This window comes from Taurulus bubalis (genome assembly GCF_910589615.1).
Source record: "Taurulus bubalis genome assembly, chromosome: 9".
Lineage (NCBI taxonomy): Eukaryota > Metazoa > Chordata > Actinopteri > Perciformes > Cottidae > Taurulus > Taurulus bubalis.
Genome location: NC_136597.1, coordinates 2,096,012 through 2,112,410, shown reverse-complemented (window position 1 = coordinate 2,112,410; position 16,399 = coordinate 2,096,012).

Below are 16,399 nucleotides of genomic sequence, written 5' to 3'. Positions count from 1 at the left end.
CGGCTAACAGCTAGCGGTGCTCACCTGAGGGGAACCTGGAGGGTCGGTGCTACGCTGCCACTACGATGCCGTTGGCCACAGCGACGTGAAAGCAGTGCAGAGACTTCATTCTCTGCGCAGGCAGACATTGTATATCTTCACATATCGTCACCTTCCTAAAATAATGGCATACGTCATTTTTTGACAAAAATGTTCTTCCTAAATCATCTTCTCATGATACTGTCCACCTCTGCCACATCCTCAGTTGAACAGATCATGGGATTCTACCCCCGTAGTATAACTATGTCAAGAGTGTGACTTAGGCCTTTTTATTTTTGCCTTTACAAGCTTTTCAAGGTGGCATTTTGAAGCTAGCATTTAAGCTAGCAATTTAGTTTGCATTTTTGTCAATGAAAATCTCACTGGAACATAATATTAGTAACCATAACATAATGTGACCGGTATTACAGTATGCTGTTGTCAGTGTCTAGAGGCAGCTTGAGCACTAGATTACATTTGGTCAAGTTTTTTGTGTTTTCTGAAAAACCTGAAAAAATGGCTTGGGCCAATATTTTAGGAAGGTGACGATATTAGTTGCTTGCTGCTATATAAATGCTCTGATTCCCATATATGGCACCTTTAACTACAACAACACTATAAGCCGCTCTAACGGTGGTGGCTTTTGTCTGCTTGTTTCTGCCCTGTACTGACAACAGAAAACACATGAATGCATCTTGAAGTAAAGGACTACAGAAAGTCAAACCCTTAACCATGAACGGCTGTAGAATGTGAAAGCTGACGTTGTGGCTGAAGTTGCTGCAGCAATCAGGCTGAGTAGTACGTGCAAGGGCGAGCCAAAAAAAGGGAGGGGGGGACTAAGGGATGGGTCACAAAACCCTCTGGTGTGATAGACGGTTGGTGTTTCTTCATCAGAACCTTTACACAAAATGGTCGCCCATTCTTGCAGAAATGTCGCTGCAGCCACTGTGTTGAGATGTGTCAAGTTACCTCACCACAATCTATGCAATTACAGTTTCTGTGGGAGCGCAAAGCATGTATGACACAGCCGCCTTTTGTTTCCCAAACATTCCTGTCGCTGTTGACAATGCAGCATAAAGGACAGAGAGACAAAGGTCAGAGGGACAAGAAGAGGCGAAGGTAATAGGTAAAAGTAGGGCAGAGTAGGAGGGGTGTGTGTGTTTATAGATTGGTTGGGGATGGAAAGGAATGCAAAGTCAGAGCTTGCAGAGACGGGGGTGGAGGTGGGGGAGCGGAGGTCACCGGCCGCCGCTGAGGGGGCCGGAGTCTTCCTCTCTGCCGGCTGGATCATGTCCTTCCCTTTGTTGGCAAATCCACGGGAGAGACGGGAAAGTGGGTCATTACGGCCGGGAGATTTCACACTGGTTGTACATGCAGTGGGAATGCAGGACAGGGTTCATGTTAGGGAACCTGTAAACCACCAAATACCTGTCCTGAGGCCTCGGCTCCCAGTGTCACACAGAGAGAGAGAGAGAGAGAGAGAGAGAGAGAGGCAGACAGGGTGGCAAGAATGCAGTGTGGAGGAATGTCAACACAGAGACAAAGAGCAAAGGGTTGGCATGGTCAGCTGGGGGGCTTTTTGCTTGTTTACTTCCACGCGGCCGGCCGGAAGTTGTTGCTTTTGATGAATAAGATACAGACTGAACGGAGAAAAACAAGAACACGTTCCCTTCTTCTGCTGCTGGTCTTCATCTGAAAGGAAGATGGGCATTGTGAGTTCAACGACATGAACACATGAATATAACACATTTACAGGACTTTTACAAAACCTGGGCGGCGGGTCCGGACAGAGATAATTAGCTGGGACATTCTTCAGATAGACATTCCTTCATCAGTGAGATGAAGCTCTTTCTGTTTGGAATATTATAGTTCTTAAAATGTGCACACACGCAAAACAAAGTGCACGACACAATAAATAACCCGACGGACTGACTGAAGGGTCCAAGTAAGAAGAGAGTAAACAGAGTCAACATGGAGGGGATCTAACACATGACAACATGACCTCATCGTCATCAGAGTACAGAGTTCTCAGATCCAACAGCGCCATCTGGTGGCTGATGAACAACCTTGCCTTCCCTCCCAATATTCCCTCTGTATTTTACAAATCTCTGATATCACATAAATCAGAGAATACTGTCACCAACCATTAAGAAATCATTTTCTTCAACTTTTTTTTATAATAAAATGTTGAATGAATCAGACTATGAATGATATGTGAACAAACCTCCTTGTAACAACCTTCAGAATATAGAGCTGGACGTGGCGACTTCTGGATGAGAGTCTCATTTAGAGAAAACGGCCTTTAAAGAGATGGATTCTAAAATTCACTCCAGGTGAAGGTGATGAGATGTTTAACTAATATATATCACCATGAAACTTACCAACAATCATGTTTTGTATGACAGGTTTTCAGAAATGTTATGTTTAACTATGCACAAAGAAAAATGAAACATAAAGTGTTCCCCTCCCCGGTGAATCAAAGACTTTCACGCCGTTACACGATGATAGAGAAGCCGTCTGTTGACCAGGAAGAGCAGACACATCTAGAAATATGCACCAGGTCTGAAACAGAAGCGTCCATGAAACACGTGATATGAGGTATTTTAGTTATGTCCACATTAGTGGTGTCTGGGTCCAGCATCGTGCTGAGGGCGTCAAAGTCTGGTTTGCTTGATTGTCAACATGGTTATGAAAGTCATCTGAGACTAAAACCACTTACAGCTTCCAATATCAGAAACCAGCTAAACCTGCATCAAGTTGTGCAAGAGACACGGCCTTCAACATCTCTCCACTAGAGGGCAGCACGAGGCTAAGGAAGTGACACGTGTCAGTTTGCATCAACAGCTTCGTCATGGCTGTGTGCTGTATCCTTCTATAGCGCTCCAGTCCTGCACTCAATGTGCTGAACATGTCCCACTTATCTTAGATGTCAACATGAAATAATCTGCACTCAAAGAGAAAAGTGATCCAGGTTGAGTGGACCTGCAGTGTCTAGAATATAGCAAGTGTTGTGTCTGTGGTTATCTGAGCATGAAGCATTTGATTAGTTATAAACTGTCCATCCAAGTGAAGCAGAAAGTATTTTTTCTGTTACTGATACATTTGAAAAAGTCAAGAGAGAAAAGTAGGGCATGACCGTTTATGTTATTGCTTGTTATCCATTGTGGATACGCCATGCTATGACCTGCACACAGTCTTGCACTACATCAGCGGTTCACGCCCCACTTTGGAGGAAGAAAAATGTTCACGCCCCACCGCCCCAACAACATTGTAGCAAAAATGTCCCATGCTGAATTTTTATTGAAATAACTTTTTGTGACTCCTACATCCGTGCTTTTTCAAATAATAGAATAAAGACAATTTAAATCACTTTCAAGTAAACCAGATTTCTCCATTGGACAAAAACTAATGACATGTGTAATCACTTTGTTGGAACAATGCAAATAAAGTTCTATCTGTGCAAAACATAACTAATATTTGGTAAAAGAATTACCTATTGGCTGCAAATCACCTGTTTTGCACTGAATATATTTTCAAGATAATAACAATAAAGCGCAACCTGTGAAACACTAAACAAAACAAGTTCAAATATTTGGCAATAAAGACTTTTACTAAGTTTTACACTGAATATCTTTTCAAAAATAATAACAATAATATTCAACCTGTGCAAAACAAAATGAGTGCAGATATGTGAGCATCAACTTGTATCAGTATTAGTGGCTGCAGTGAGCTCTACAAATCTTGCACTACAGGAATAGACTCTAGAAAATGACAATAAAGACAAATGGAGCCAATTAACAAAATGTGTTTGTCTCTCTGTTTGATTTTATTATGTGTGAAGAGAGGGCATGTGAGCTCTTTTCACTGTGATTGGTCTACTTTGATTAGAGGCTGCTGCCCAACTACGTGATTTGCATCATTCTACTTTGAGTAAAAAAAACAACCTGCAGCCAGATCCTCTAGTGTGCCAGTTTAACATTAACCAGTGACTGGTGAACTGAACCAGACCGGGGGGTGACGGCATGTTTCATCACATTACGTTTTTCACAAGCAAGTCTGAACTGTAACGGAACATAAGGTAACTTTAACGACAATACACAACCCAAACACGTTAGCTAACATGATAGCAAGCTGACTAGCTTCCATTAAAAATAAGTTTGAGGGAAATGAAGACACTGTCGACATCTTAACGCTGATTGGCCAAGACTCGACACGTCACATCAAAGATGTTCTATTGTGAAGATCACAACCTCAGCTTTTCTCCGTGTCTCCCTCTAATCTCAGAAACACACGCACATGCACAGATAAAGTGAATTAGACAGTGAACTTCAAAAAGAAACTCATATTATTCATTTCCCTGTTACACAAAAGCCCAAATTAGAGAAAGTAAATCACTTTTAGCGGAAATGTTGAACGATTAATAGAAAAAGAGCTGCGATGTCATGAGAATGCAGTGAACAACCACGTTCAGAGAAAAGGAGACTGAAGACATATTGAAGGAAATAATTGTCTTGGCAAAATTAAAATAAAAACAATACAGCAAACAAAGCTTTCTAGCTGATCTAATTCAATTGAATTAGATCCATGGCAGGGATCGTGGCTGTGTTGTCACTTAGGCAACAACAAAACAACAAACAGAAGATAAACATTCAACTTCAACGTTCATTTGTCCCTGAAGGGGGTCCCTGAGGTTTTGGTAGCAACACAATAAATAAATAAAGATCCTGTATAGAGTAGTATTTACGGACTCGGGGTCCCAGCTGGACCTTCTCATCATACAAATTGCACACATAAATAAAGAGCTGAATTTCGGGACATTAATTCCAAGATCAACATCACAGAGACAACCCCCTAACAAGGACGAGTTCAACCACTTTATGAGAACAACTTCGCCGACACCGTCATCATAAACATAGAACATCGTCAGACCGCATCCATGGCCTGAGTTCAGGAGGGAGGTGGTGGTGGGAATCTGACCCAGGAGCTAGAAGCTGAAACATCTCAATGTGATACGTGAACACGGTGTACTTTCTCATTCCGACAGGGTGGTGCCGTCTCAAATCAAACACAACTGCTGTACCGGAAATGACGATCGCAGCGCTGAACCACTTCTCGTTCTCTTTTAATGCCAAATTGCGACCGGACGGAGCTTTACCGCGAAAATGTCTGCCGTTTTCCTCGGCCGCCATTTCCCCCAGATTGTCTCTCCTCTTTCGCTACGTAGCCAGGATGGCGACCACTGAGGGTGAGACGTGTCCATTGGAGTGAAGGAGATGGCCGATGACCGGGAGGGCTGGGAATCACCAGAGGTCCCACGATTCAAGTTGATCACGATACTTGGGTCTCGATTCGATACATTAAGACATAAATTAGACATTACAGTCTACATATTCACTTCATTATTACAGTCTATATAGTGACTTCATTATTACAGTCTACATAGTCACTTCATTATTACAGTCTACATAGTCACTTCATCACTACAGTCTACATAGTCACTTCATTATTACAGTCTACATAGTCACTTCATTATCACAGTCTACATAGTCAGTTCATCACTACAGTCTACATAGTCACTTCATTATCACAGTCTACATAGTCACTTCATAACTACAGTCTACATAGTCACTTCATTATCACAGTCTACATAGTCACTTCATCACTAGTCTACATAGTCACTTCATTATTACAGTCTACATAGTCACTTCATCACTACAGTCTACATAGTCACTTCATCACTACAGTCTACATAGTCACTTCATTACTACAGTCTACATAGTCACTTCATCACTAGTCTACATAGTCACTTCATTATTACATTCTACATAGTCACTTCATCACTACAGTCTACATAGTCACTTAGTCACTACAGTCTACATAGTCACTTCATTATTACAGTCTACATAGTCACTTCATCACTACAGTCTATATAGTTACTTCATTATAACAGTCTACATAGTCACTTCATAACTACAGTCTACATAGTCACTTCATTATTACAGTCTACATAGTCACTTCATTATTACAGTCTACATAGTCTCTTCATCACTACAGTCTACATAGTCACTTCATTATTACAGTCTACATAGTCACTTCATAACTACAGTCTACATAGTCACTTCATTATTACAGTCTACATAGTCACTTCACTACTACAGTCTACATAGTCACTTCATCACTACAGTCTACATAGTCACTTCATCATTACAGTCTACATAGTCACTTCATCATTACATAGTACATAGTCACTTCATTACTACAGTCTACATAGTCACTTCATCATTACAGTCTACATAGTCACTTCATCATTACATAGTACATAGTCACTTCATTACTACAGTCTACATAGTCACTTCATCACTACAGTCTACATAGTCACTTCATTATTATAGTCTACATAGTCACTTCATCATTACAGTCTACATAGTCACTTCATCACTACAGTCTACATAGTCACTTCATCAATACAGTCTACATAGTCATTTCATTATTACAGTCTACATAGTCACTTCATCATTACAGTCTACATAGTCACTTCATCACTACAGTCTACATAGTCACTTCATCAATACAGTCTACATAGTCACTTCATTATTACAGTCTACATAGTCACTTCATCACTACAGTTTACATAGTCACTTCATTACTACAGTCTACATAGTCACTTCATCATTACAGTCTACATAGTCACTTCATCATTACATAGTACATAGTCACTTCATTATTACAGTCTACATAGTCACTTCATTACTACAGTCTACATAGTCACTTCATCAATACAGTCTACATAGTCACTTCATCAATACAGTCTACATAGTCACTTCATTACTACAGTCTACATAGTCACTTCATCAATACAGTCTACATAGTCACTTCATCAATACAGTCTACATAGTCACTTCATTATTACAGTCTACATAGTCACTTCATCATTACAGTCTACATAGTCACTTCATTATTACAGTCTACATAGTCACTTCATCACTACAGTCTACATAGTCACTTCATCAATACAGTCTACATAGTCACTTCATTATTACAGTCTACATAGTCACTTCATCACTACAGTTTACATAGTCACTTCATTACTACAGTCTACATAGTCACTTCATCATTACAGTCTACATAGTCACTTCATCATTACATATTACATAGTCACTTCATTATTACAGTCTACATAGTCACTTCATTACTACAGTCTACATAGTCACTTCATCACTACAGTCTACATTGTCACTTCATTATTACAGTCTACATAGTCACTTCATCATTACAGTCTACATAGTCACTTCATCATTACAGTCTACATAGTCACTTCATCATTACAGTCTACATAGTCACTTCATCATTACAGTCTACATAGTCACTTCATCATTACAGTCTACATAGTCACTTCATCATTACAGTCTACATAGTCACTTCATTATTACAGTCTACATAGTCACTTCATCATTACATAGTACATAGTCACTTCATTATTACAGTCTACATAGTCACTTCATTACTACAGTCTACATAGTCACTTCATCACTACAGTCTACATTGTCACTTCATTATTACAGTCTACATAGTCACTTCATTATTACAGTCTACATTGTCACTTCATTATTACAGTCTACATAGTCACTTCATCATTACATAGTACATAGTCACTTCATCACTACATAGTACATAGTCACTTCATCATTACAGTCTACATAGTCACTTCATTATTACAGTCTACATAGTCACTTCATCATTACATAGTACATAGTCACTTCATTATTACAGTCTACATAGTCACTTCATTACTACAGTCTACATAGTCACTTCATCACTACAGTCTACATTGTCACTTCATTATTACAGTCTACATAGTCACGTCATTATTACAGTCTACATAGTCACTTCATTACTACAGTCTACATAGTCGCGTCATTCGAGCTGGATGTGCCGGAGAGGGGGCGGGGCTTGTCTCTGTGCAAGCAGTTCATTCTTCTTCTTTCTGCTTCATACTTGTTGTGGAAATGGAACAGCAAATGCCCTTGTGTCTATGGGTTCATAATGTATCCGTAGCCGCACACAGCTCGGTGGATTTCACGCGAGGAAGTGCATCTGAGTGATGGTCGCTTCCAGCCGGCGCTACGAGTGACAGGAAGTCAAGACATTTGATTTAAACGCGGACGGCGCAAGGTGCAATATTCTATTCTAACTGTGCAATATCCCCACATAACTTTCTTCCACCTCTCAAAATGTGCAATATTCCCATATAACTCCCCTTTTCCCTCTTTTCACAATCCAGGAACAGCACTCAGGACTAGCCTATTTATTACTGTTATTTCACATGTGCCCTCTTCTTTGTTGAGAACTTGTTTTTAAAACTGTATCTAAAAGTGTACATATTACCACCTTATGTATAGTGTTTTTATATTTTATATTTTTCTCTTTCTTATTATATTGTGTTTTTATTTCCTAAACTGTTGACTCTGAGCCCTGCACAATAATTCCAATGTGTCTGGACTGTTGGTCTATGAACAAATGGCAAATAAAAAACCATGAACCTTTGGAAAGAGTACTTTAAACCTTGATACTGAGATCGCCATATCAGCAGATTTCAGAAAATGTTACGACAGACCCAATGTAGGCTTGAGAAACAGAAACAGGGGAAGTCAGTGATTGGCAGCTGGTGTGGGCGGGTGGAGAGCCTCAGGATGACTCCCTGGCTGCTGCCAGCAGCAGGATCAGCACCTTGGAGAGCGCCGCGGCACACAGCCCTGACACCCTGTATCATGCTCACAATAAATCAGTGCTCATGTTTGATCCCAATATTGCAATAACATCTTCACTGAAAGTGGTCATGATGAGAAGAATAAACAAACCCACCACAGGCCACGTTAACATGTACATCACGCTACAGGTGCAGGTGTGCGCAGACTTTGGAAGGGCCGGTCCCAGCACTGGGTCCCGCTGCAGTGCGACTGACCCTTCGCTAAGTCCCGCCCTCGAACGCAGACTGGCCAATCATAGCGGAGCATCAGCCAGCTCCGACTGGGGTCTGGCAACTCTCCGGTCGGAGGACGTCCAGAGACTCTCATGTCAGGGTTTCACATGTTCTTCATGTTCAGCTGCTTTAGTGGATTTGGAGCTAGTCAAGTTTAACCCTAGAACACGTTAAAAATAGTAACACCATCACCAACGTTGGGTATATTTCCCCTGATATAATGTACCTGATAAAATATACTTCTCATAAAAATATATTAAAATACAACAATACAAGGCAAGTTCAAGTACTCTTCTTTTATTGTACCCTGTAGAACTTCTCATGAAACCATAAACCTTATGGGGTATCATCGGGGATCCTGAAAAAAGACTCAAAATCGGGTGAAAAATTATGGAATCGTCAATAAAACATGATTAAAAAGATAAATAAAGGAGCTATGAACTTGTTATTTGGTCCACATGTTCCTGGACATGTGAGTCTTGTCCTGTGAGGGAAACGTTTCCTTCAATGTTAAAACACATCCGGAATGTTTTCACTCTCTATCACTAACGTCGGGTGAAAATCACCAGAACACGTATACCTGTTAGTAAAAACAGGGATTGGAGCAGAGAGACACGCCCACCTTCAATAAGACACATCTACCTTCAGTAAGCCACGCCCACCTTCACTAATATACGCCCACCTTCAATAAGACACGCCTACCTTCACTAAGACACGACCACCTTCAATAAGACACTGCTACCATCACTAAGACACGCCCACCTTCAGTAAGACACGCCCACATTCAATAAGACACGCCTACCTTCACGAAGACACGCCCAACTCCACTAAGACACGCCCACCGCCAGTGAGACACGCCCACATTCAGTAAGACACGCCCACTTCCAATAAGACACAGCTACCTTCACTAAGACACGCCCACCTTCAATAAGACACTGCTACCATCACGAAGACACGCCCACCTTCAGTAAGACATGCCCACCTTCAATGAGACACGCCCACATGCAGTAAGACACGCCCACCTCTAATAAGACACAGCTACCTTCACTAAGACATGCCCACATTCAATGAGACACGCCCACATTCACTAAGACACGCACACCTCCAACAAGACACACCCCTTCAGTAAACCACGCCCACCTTCAATAAGACACGCCCCTTCAATAAGGCACGCCCCTTTCAATAAGGTGAGCAGCATGAAGCTACACAAGGACTCCGCAACTCAGACAAAAGCAACACAATGAAAATAACAGAACCACCATCGCTGGGGGGGCAAATCACTGATTGGTTGGTAATGTTGTCGTGTAAAGGTCTTACGGCGCCTCATGCTCATGTTGAAGCTGGAACAGATTCCCTCTGTGTGCAGTCTGTGATACACAGCCGCGCTGGAGAATCTGCAGGTGCTTCTGTATGTGAAGCTGACAGGCACCAGTGTGGAGATGCACATGGTGTCCCTGAAGGGGCCAGCAAACATAGTTAAGTATGATTTAGATCTGTAAGACAGTCTGCTTTAGTTTGAAGAGTCTAATATTTTGGGCTGCCTGAGATCAAATGTATGAACTCTGTTTTACATTCTTGTCCTGAAGCTAAACATAGTGATGAGTTGCTGCAGCCTTCTGATTACCGGTTTTAACCTGTTCAGGTCACTTTTTTGGGGCCTCCCCCAATAACAGAAATAGGAAAATATTAGCAACTGCTCTGGAATTTAGAAATATTGTTTCCCAAAAACTAGGACTGTTACATTTGGCTGCAACAATGTTGCAGTTATTGTATTTTGTACTTAGCTTAGTGCCAAACACTGTGAATGAATGAATGTCTGACAGTGAAACAATCACTCCTTCACCTGCGTGGCTGGCTTGGAGAACAGCTGCCGTCATCCATAACGTGACTACAGGCCGAGACGTATCGAATGTTCACGAATCAGACTTCAAGGCTTCAGGTCTCTTTTGTCCTCTGGTCCAGCTGAGGTGCCACTTGTCGGAGGACATCCTCAATTGCGTGGAACATAAACTAAAATCCATTCTCTACGATGCTGTACAGACGAGGATCTTTTTAAAAATGATTTATGTATTTCTGTTAGCTTACATGACTTCCAGGTGAACATTTAAATATGATACCAAACACCGACAGTAGTTGCTTAGAGAGGAGTGATCTCTGTACAGTCTGATTCTGTTGAGGCCTGAACTGGAAATGCAAACTAAAAACTAATATGTTTTGCCGTTCTGCCTATATCTGTCGTACTTTGCACCTTTTAAGAATAGTGCTGCAGTCGTGCTGCCGACGAGAACCATGTCAACTTTCCAGGAGGCCCTGACCGCAGTAACCCTGTTGTTGTGTCCCACTAGCACAGCTGTGTCTTGAGGTCTAAGGACAGAGGGTGTCCCATGCTGAACTCTCAGTAAAGCCCCTTGGGGCACATTTGTGTCTAAAAGAAATTCACCTGATTGTTACTCAATGAAATTGTTGCTTGGTAGTTCAGCCCAGTGCCTCGGTACGATGAGGCCAGAGCACTGAAGAGGTGTCAGAACTGACTGGTGAGATCCAGATTGGTCTTAGTCCACTTCATTTGACTAGTGTACACATACTGTTGTGGTAAAAGCTGAGTTACAGTATGTGAACACAAACACCACTTCCTTCTGTTTCCTGTGAGAAGCGACCTCTGACCCCTACATCTTGCTCCCAGCATCGAGTCGGACACATGGCGTCCCCTGGGAGCCCGGCGGCCTGTGCTCTACAAGGTCCGCGCTTTCCTTTTGCTCGATTCTCTGTATATTGTTTTTAACTCTGAAAGTCTAAAAATACGCTTGAGTGCGGATGTTGCTGCTGCTGTTACATAAGCATTTGAGATTGAAGTGTCAGGAATAAGAGGTTGTACAGAATAGTTTCTGGGTCTCAGTTCTCGTAAAGTAAACAACCGCGGAAGAAGGGACAGTTTCCTGGAACAGCTTCACAGAGGAATATCTACTCAGAATTCACTCGGAGCGTCGTGTTTTGGTCACTTTTTAATATGCTTGAGTAAAAAATGTCATAGGTTTCCCGGACTCCACTTTAAAAGCTAACACTAACATCAATAAAGTAAATTACTAAAACTGGACGGTATTTAATCTATAATCTACAGTTTTATGTATCAGGGGAAGAAAATGTCCCTTTGTCCCGACAACTGTATCCTGCACTCCGTCAAGCTTTCTTTCTTCTGCATTCCTGATGTAACTGCAGGGTTGAGGACAAAAGAACAGTGGCGGGCCGTGCGTTTTCGAGCTAGGCCTTCAGTGCCGTATAGTCCACATCAGGGGCGGACTGGAGGAAAAAAGTGTCCCGGGAGGTACTGTCACAGACCGACCCACTCAATACACGGCGCGTTCATACAGTCCACCATGTGTGGCCAGCAGACACCCAGGTGGACCGACCCACGAAGCTTCAACCACCATGGCGATGTTGTGCATCCTGACTGACACACCTGATCAGCCCGACCCGTAAAAACAGCACCATAGACACAGCAACACAACGCCACCGCAGATGAAAAAACACAAAAAGCAGGAAACTTGCCAGATGCTGTTCATTAAAGACAAATCCATCCGCTCTCCGTAAAAAAAAGTTCAGGTTGTACAGTTTATTGGTGCGCTTCAGTTCCAGAGTGTGTATATGAGACACACTGACCAATCACAGCGCACGTCACGCGGGCCTGTGGCAAAACAGATGCTAGAAAGCCTTCTCATATAGTTTAATCAGCTCTCGAGTCCATAGAGAAACAGAAGTGAAATGTGATTGGATGAGCTCTGTTAACCAGATCATTAAACAGCGGCCTGCAGCAGGCTGAAGGCTGAAGGAAGAGCAACAGAGGAACACAGGAGCTGTGCAATGAGAAAATAAGCTAATAGGGAAAAAAAATTATAATACATGTAGTGCATTTGTGAAAAACAATTAAATTTAAATTTAAACTTTGTGATTCTGTTTAGGCCAGCAGAGAAGGCTTAGCAGGCCCTGACGGCCCGCCGCTGCAAAAGAAGGACAGTTGGCTGCATGTCATTCTCCTGTTCTCTTGCCACAAATTTCCTCTCTCTCTACACTGTCACTGTCAAATAAAATCAAATTGCCCAAAAACCCCCACAACTATTCATCATATGTGTTAATATACATATTGTTCCGCCTGGGGGAAATGGCAGTCTTAGAAATGCAACAATGTTTGACAGGCTAATGGTTACAGGAGCTGTGAACCTTTTAGAAACCCTTCCCCCTGAGCGATTGTTAAATAAAACTATAAATCATAGCTTGCTTTATGAAAAAAAAGGCCCACATTGCTGTATTTCGATGTATCGAACACCATTAGTAATACACAAGTGAAATACATGGTTTGGTACATGAGAAAATTCAAATGTCACAGATGTGCGCAAATGTGACCCAATGCAAATGTTTTGTTTTCTCTGTTCTAAACCCTCTCTAACTTTGTTCTGCTTCACTTTATCAAAGTCAACCTTTGCAGAGAAAATGTTCATGTATTGAGTTATGATTTGGGTTAGAGAATGTTCACATATTGAGTTATGATTTGGGTTAGAGAATGTTCACATATTGAGTTATGATTTGGGTTAGAGAATGTTCACATATTGAGCTATGATTTGGGTTAGAGAATGTTCACATATTGAGCTATGATTTGGGTTAGAGAATGTTCACATATTGAGCTATGATTTGGGTTAGAGAATGTTCACATATTGTGTTATGATTTGGGTTAGAGAATGTTCACATATTGTGTTATGATTTGGGTTAGAGAATGTTCACATATTGTGTTATGATTTGGGTTAGAGAATGTTCACATAGTGTGCTATGATTTGGGTTAGAGAATGTTCACATATTGAGCTATGATTTGGGTTAGAGAATGTTCACATATTGAGTTATGATTTGGGTTAGAGAATGTTCACATATTGTGTTATGATTTGGGTTAGAGAATGTTCACATATTGAGTTATGATTTGGGTTAGAGAATGTTCACATATTGTGTTATGATTTGGGTTAGAGAATGTTCACATATTGTGTTATGATTTGGGTTAGAGAATGTTCACATATTGTGTTATGATTTGGGTTAGAGAATGTTCACATATTGAGTTATGATTTGGGTTAGAGAATGTTCACATATTGTGTTATGATTTGGGTTAGAGAATGTTCACATATTGTGTTATGATTTGGGTTAGAGAATGTTCACAAATTGAGCTATGATTTGGGTTAGAGAATGTTCACATATTGAGCTATGATTTGGGTTAGAGAATGTTCACATATTGTGTTATGATTTGGGTTAGAGAATGATCAATGATGGTTAGAGTTGGACCTTACAGCTGCATCATTTCAAAGAAATAATCATCCTGAAAGTGATTTTTTTATAGGTGGTCCTGAAACCTTTTCATTTTTTTCTGTGTGTCATCTTCATTTACTCTGAACCAGTAACATATAGACTGATATTTACACATCTGAACAAAATCTCACATGTGTACCTTTTATTATCACCAACATTATTAAAATAGCCCTAGTGGTTGCAGAGATACTCCCTTTTTAGTTTGGGTATGCAGTTTTTGAGGAAAGGGCCTACAAATAGGTTGGTTTCCAAAAGGTTGATGCAGTCAGCGCCACACAGTGTACAGGACAAGTTAAACAGTTAAACACTGCAGCACACTGCTACAGTCCGGACCGGTGGAGGCACAGGGATGGATGGATTACTGAACGGGCCAACGGGGCCCAGGAGCCCAAAGGGCCCCCCGGTCTTCACCTACAAAATGTTGTTCAAAGAGACACGTAGCAACCAGGAAGAGACTCAAATTTGCCAAAACGAAACAAAAAGGACTCCAAAGGGACAGAAAAGGACTACAATGACACCAAAACAGCTGCAAAGATACACAGAAAAAAAAAGAAACGACTATGAAAATGAGCAAAACAACCAAAAAGAGACACAAATCAACTGAAAAGGGACAAATAAGATCACAATTACTATGAAAAGGGGGGGGGGAACAACCACAAAGAGACACACAATGACTACAAGCTACAAGCAAGTTCAGCTTTTCAGCTTTTCTGCTCCACATATCTGGAACAAGGTCCCTGAGAGCTGCAGGTCTGCTGAGACCCTCAGCTCCTTTAAGTCCACATTGAAGACTTTTCTGTTTGCTGCAGCCTTTAACTGAACCAGATTCAATTGCTGCATCTCACTACTGCATTTTATTTCTTAAACTGCACTGCAACTTTTATTCAATTTTCATTTTTTATTTAGCTTTTTGACTGTTTTAATGTTTTCTTAACTGTTTTAAATCCTGTTTTCTCTGCATTATGTTTTGTTGCTTTTAATAGTTTCATGTGAAGCCCTTTGAATCGCCTTGTTGTTGAAATGTGCTGTACAAATAAACTTGTCTTGCCTTACAAAAAGACTTTAAACAGAGAATAAATGACTACAAAAAGACTGACACAGTTACTAAGAGACATCAAATGACCACAAAGAGACACAAAACAACTACAAGGACACACACAACCACAGAAATATGCGTAACCTTTACAAAGTGACACAAAACAACTATTATAGGCCATACAAAGCTGAGGAAATCTCTGTGATTTTGCACGTACAACTATTTGATGTGTTCTTTCACTTCTATAAGTCAGCAACTTAATGTGGTTGGAATGAAAAGGAATCAGGATGTGAGGCCCCAGGACATTACAACACAGATGTGTGGGGGAAAGAAAAAGAAAACTGTCACATTGCCCAGAACATTGTTTTGTCCCTGGAAACTCAGGCAGGAGCTTCTCATCCTCTCTTCATTCTGAGAGTCAATGGGGAGCTCATTCCAGCATCGAGGAGCCAGGACAGCAAACAGTCGTGACTTTATTGAGTGTTTAGCTCGGTGACGGAGCTACAAGCCGATTGGCCGATTTTTATGAAATCGTTTGTTTTCAAAAAGCGTGAATCACTGACTTCACGAGGGGTCCTTCGAGCACAGTCATAAAAAAACATAAGGCTGAAGGGTCCAGCGGTCTGCGAGATTATCCGTGGACAGACAAGGACAGACACAGCACCCCGACGACTGAATACATAATCTCCTGGCGGAGATACAAGATAGTTTTGATGTTGTGACTTTCAAAGATAGCGGAGTGGAGGAAAGAGCTGCGGGACGGGTGAAGAGTAACGGGCCGGCAGAAGTTGTCCTCAGATCTGAGCATTATCATATCATATCATATCATATCATATAGAGCAGTGTTTTTCAACCTTCTTTGAGCCACGGCACATTTTCTACAATAAAAAAATCCCGCGGGACATCAACAACCAAAAAAGGACAAAATGCACATTGTAGCATAATACAGCATACATGGTCATTATTAATGTCACATTGTAGCATAATACAGCATACATGGTTATTTTTATTAATGTCACATTGTA